The sequence below is a fragment of the Poecilia latipinna genome, unplaced genomic scaffold (assembly GCF_001443285.1).
Source record: "Poecilia latipinna isolate Pla-1442-1.1 unplaced genomic scaffold, P_latipinna-1.0 Scaffold1931, whole genome shotgun sequence".
Taxonomy (NCBI): domain Eukaryota; kingdom Metazoa; phylum Chordata; class Actinopteri; order Cyprinodontiformes; family Poeciliidae; genus Poecilia; species Poecilia latipinna.
Window position 1 is genome coordinate 57900 of NW_015114547.1, and position 4962 is coordinate 62861.

Consider the following 4962-nt stretch of genomic DNA (forward strand, 5'->3'; position numbering starts at 1 on the left):
TGAGTAAGCCTGATTCAGAGGAAGCACCTGAAGTAATGCAATTTCTCAACATGCTGTCTGGCATTAAGAGATGGAACGGAGAAACTATCCCTGATGTTATTGGGACAGCCAAGTTAATGCAGGCTGTTACCCTTCTGCCCAGGCAGGAACATTTAGTCTGGAGCAAATTGCCGGCAGCCTCATCCTGTTCTGAAGGCAGTGCTGTCTTGATAGAACCAGCCAAAGCAATGATCCACAAGAATGACATAATGGTTTGTAGATCCATTGCCACTATGAACGGTGAGAGATTGGTTCCAGTCAGAGTCCTAAATACTTCAAGTAAGCCAGTAACTCTGAGGCGCAATACAAAGGTGGCGCAGGTGTCGGCTTGCATTGCTGTGGAGGATCTGGATGAGACTTCTGAGCTGACTGAAGCCAACTCATTTGAGGTAAAAAAAAAAAAAACAGGCAATGCACAGTGAACTGACTGATGACGCACAAGACTTTGACTCATCGGACTACCAAGAGTCCTTAGTCAAACTTGGACTCGAGAGTTTGGACATTAAATCCTGTGAGGTGTCAGACTATTGGAAGGGCCAGCTGTTGCAACTCGTCCGAAAGTATGAGGCTGTCTTCTCAAAAACTAAGCTCGATTGCGGCTCAGCAAAGGATGTTGTTCACAGGATCCATCTGTCCGACTCTCGACCCTTCAGGCTCCCATACCGCCGTGTGCCACCTGGGCATTACCATAAACTCAGACAGGTGCTCTCAGAGATGGAAGAACTCGAGATAATCCGCAAGTCAAAGAGTGAATGGGCATCACCGCTGGTCCTTGTGTGGAAAAAGAATGGGGACCTTAGGATTTGTGTAGATTATCGATGGTTAAATGCTCGCACAATAAAGGACGCCCATCCTTTGCCACACCAAGCAGACTGTCTCGCAGCCTTGGGTGGTACCACTATATTCAGTGCTATGGATCTCACCTCCGGCTTCTACAATATTGGTGTGGCAGAAGAGGACAGGAAGTTGACGGCTTTCACAACACCCATGGGGCTTTATGAGTTCAACCGCCTTCCCCAGGGATTGTGCAATAGTCCAGCCAGCTTTATGCGACTAATGATGAGTATATTTGGAGATCAAAACTTCCTGACTCTTCTTTGCTACTTGGATGATGTGCTAGTCTATGCATCCAATGAGGCTGAGGCCCTGAGAAGGTTGGAAATGGTCTTCAGCAGACTGAGAGACCATGGACTAAAGTTAGCCCCTAAAAAATGTCAGTTTCTTAAAAGGAGTGTAAAGTTCCTCGGACACGTTGTGGACAGTAATGGTGTCTCGACTGATCCAGACAAGGTCAAGGCTATAACATCAATGACAGTTACGGACCTTATGATGGAGGATGGAGTGACACCCTCTCAAAGGAAAGTCAAATCATTCTTGGGCATGATAATGTACTATCAGCAGTTCATTCAGGACTGTTCCAAGCTAGCCAAACCCCTTTTTGCTCTTACAGCTGCCCCGAGAGGAAGGAAAGGCAACCCACGTGGTGTCGCTTCATTCAAAAAACTGCATGCAAGTGACTGGAAGCAAGAGCATGAAAACTCATTTGAGCTGCTGAAGTCTGCACTTTTGAAATCTGTTGTCCTTGCACATCCTGATTTTAACAAACCGTTCATCCTCTCAACTGACGCCTCTACTGATGGACTCGGGGCTGTATTATCCCAGGTTCAGGAAGGGGAGAGCAAAGCCCGACCAGTTGCTTTTGCTAGTAAAGCACTCACCCGTGCCCAGAGCAAATACCCTGCCCATCGGTTAGAGTTTCTTGCACTCAAATGGTCGGTTTGTGATAAGTTTAGCCATTGGCTTAAAGGACACACATTCACCGTTTGGACAGATAACAACCCCTTGACGTATATCCTCACTAAACCTAAACTTGACGCATGCGAGCAAAGATGGGTGGCGAAGTTGTCCCCTTACAGCTTCAGCATCAAATACATACCTGGAAGTAAAAATGTAGTCGCTGACGCTTTGAGCAGACAACCATTCATCAAGAACAAAGTCTCCCAAAGGCTGGTGACTGAGTCCTATGAAGCTTTATTGGAGGAGTCACAACAAGTGAGGCAAGATGCAGTTCAGGAGGTCTTTCGGGTCAGTACTGACCATCAAGGGGATGAATACCTCCAGTCTCTCCAACGCCCAGAACATCAGTCGCTGAGTGAAGAAGAGGTATCTGCAGTTCTGCTGGGACATGCAAAGTGGGACCTCAGTCACGAGCAAAGGGTGTTAACTTGGCTGGCTCAAGACGTAGAGGGGCTGGTGCCGACTGGTTCGGTGCCTCTACCTATGCTCTCCCTTCAGGCTCTCCAGGAGGCGCAACAAAATGACCCCATACTATCTCAGGTCATCCTGTTCGTCATGCGAGGCAGGCGGCCATCCAGGAGAGAAAAATCTAGCTTGCTGCCAAAAGCTTTGAAGCTCTTGAAACAGTGGGAGAAGCTAAGGATGCTTGACAACATTCTATATAGGGTGTGTAAAGATCTAAGTACTGGCAAGAAACGACACCAGTTTGTAACCCCCTTGTCTCTGATAGACCAAGCACTTCATGGCGTCCACAATGAGGCTGGACATCAAGGCCAACACCGGACATTACACCTGGCCAGGCAACGATTCTTTTGGCTCAGTATGGAGCACAGTGTTCGTGAATATGTCAAATGCTGCAAACGTTGTGTTGTGAGCAAAACTCCTGAACCAGAGGGTCGAGCTCCCCTAGAGAGCATAAAAACAACAAGCCCTCTGGAGTTGGTGTGCCTCGACTTCTGGTCTGCAGAAGATGCAAGGGGTCGAACCGTTGATGTGTTGGTGGTAACCGACCATTTTACCAAGATGGCCCATGCTTTCCAGTGCCCGGATCAAACTGCCAAACAAGTGGCCCGCAAGCTATGGGACAGATACTTCTGTATTTATGGCTTCCCTCAAAGAATCCATTCGGATCAGGGGGCAAACTTCGAGAGTCAGTTGATCCAAGAATTGCTGCAAGTGGCAGGGGTAAAAAAGTCGAGGACCACTCCATATCACCCGATGGGCAACGGCCAGACCGAGAGGTTTAACAGAACCCTTGGTAATATGATCAGGGCCTTGCCACCCCGTGATAAGTGCATGTGGCCACAGATGTTACAAACATTGACTTTTGCTTACAATTGCACTGCCCATGAGTCAACTGGTTATGCGCCTTTCTATTTGATGTTTGGCCGGATTCCTCGCCTCCCAGTCGATGTCATGTTTCACAATGTGGAAAGGGATAATGAAGTCACGGATTACCACAGCTACATGAAAAGAGTCAGAGAGGACCTTAAAGAGGCTTTAGCTGCTGCTCAGGCTAATGCCTACTCCAGCCAGCAACGTCAGGCTCAGTTGTACAATCTAAAAACAAGGGGCACAGACATAGCTGAAGGGGATCAAGTGCTCTTGGCTAATAAGGGGGAACGTGGCCGTAGGAAGCTTGCAGACAAGTGGTCTTCAAACATCTACATTGTTGTGTCTCATGATCCCAGATGCCATACTTACCGCATCAAAGACGCAGCAACTGGACAAGAGAAAGTAGTCCATCGCAACTTACTCCTGTCAGCAAACTTCCTGCCACTTGAGTTAGACAAAGATCAAGAGTCGGTGTTTTCCTCTGACATCACCCCAGATCCAAGTACTGTCAACAGTGGTGACCAGGATGTCTCAGTTGTGTATTCAGAGAGTAATGGATTGGACCACAGTGCTGACTGGGTGGCCAGTACGGTTTCCTCAGACCCTGAAGACCTCCAGGATGCTGAAAGTTGTGGCAGGAATCTTCAAACAGAAGGAAGTGATGCTGAGAGTCTTGGAGACATCGAAAGTGACACTGCCAAGTGCCCACAGTCGCCACATAAACAGCCAGAAACTGATGAAGAAGCAGTTGTTATAAGTCCTGGTAGGCCAACAACTCCAACAACTGGTGCTGTAAGTCTTGTCAGATCTAGGGCTGGCAGGATAATCAAACCAGTTAACAGACTGATACAAAACATGGCACAAAGGAACACACAGACACGTAATGCAGTCTCTGAATTTGCAAAGAGTTTATTTTTGTAAGAGTAATCAACTTTTGTTTGTGAATAGAGTATGGTAGTATTACACCTCTGTAAATAAGTCAATGCCCATTAGTTAAAATGTATGGGAGAGTAACAGCCACTGACTGTGAGGTTGTGTTTACGGCACAATCTTTTAGCAAGTAGGCATTGTTGAGTCTGGCCAACTTTCCAATGTTGCTTTTCCTTTTATTAGAGGAAGACCTTTAATGTTGCTCAGGTGTATGTGGTCACTGTCTTGTCAGATGGCAAGAATGTTATTCTGTGTCCAATCTTGATTAATGTTGGGACGGTTTTGAGAAGTTCAGGGGGGAGTATGTAGCAGAGATAATTGTATTTATTTATTTAATTTTCTTTATGAACCTTCTCAAAACTAATTTTCTTTGAATTGACATGTCTGTTATATATTATTTCTGTTTTATTTTGCTTTCATTTTTGGTTCCTAGTGTGTAAAAAGCCATCTTCATCTATGAATATTTGTTTTCCTTTGTTTTTTAATTGTATTTTATTTTGGTGGGGAAGCTTTTATTTTCTTACTTCCTGTTTTTGCGTTATATCCTGTGTGTTCCCGCTGCCCTCCTCAGTTCGCGCCAAGCTGCGCTGGGGAGAGGGTGTTTGTGGAGAATCCGGAGCCCAGGAGCTGCTGTGTTTAAAATGTTCTTGTTTTGAACAGGAATAAAATTATCCTGAATCCTGATTCCGGTGTGGTTCTGACTTCCTGTTACCAACCGCTACACCTGGTGTCGTGACCCCAGTGCATTTTAAACAGCAGCTCCTGGGCTCCGGATTCTCCACAAACATCCTCTCCCCAGCGCAGCTTGGCGCGAACTGAGGAGGGCAGCGGGAACACGCAGGATATAATGCAAAAACAAGT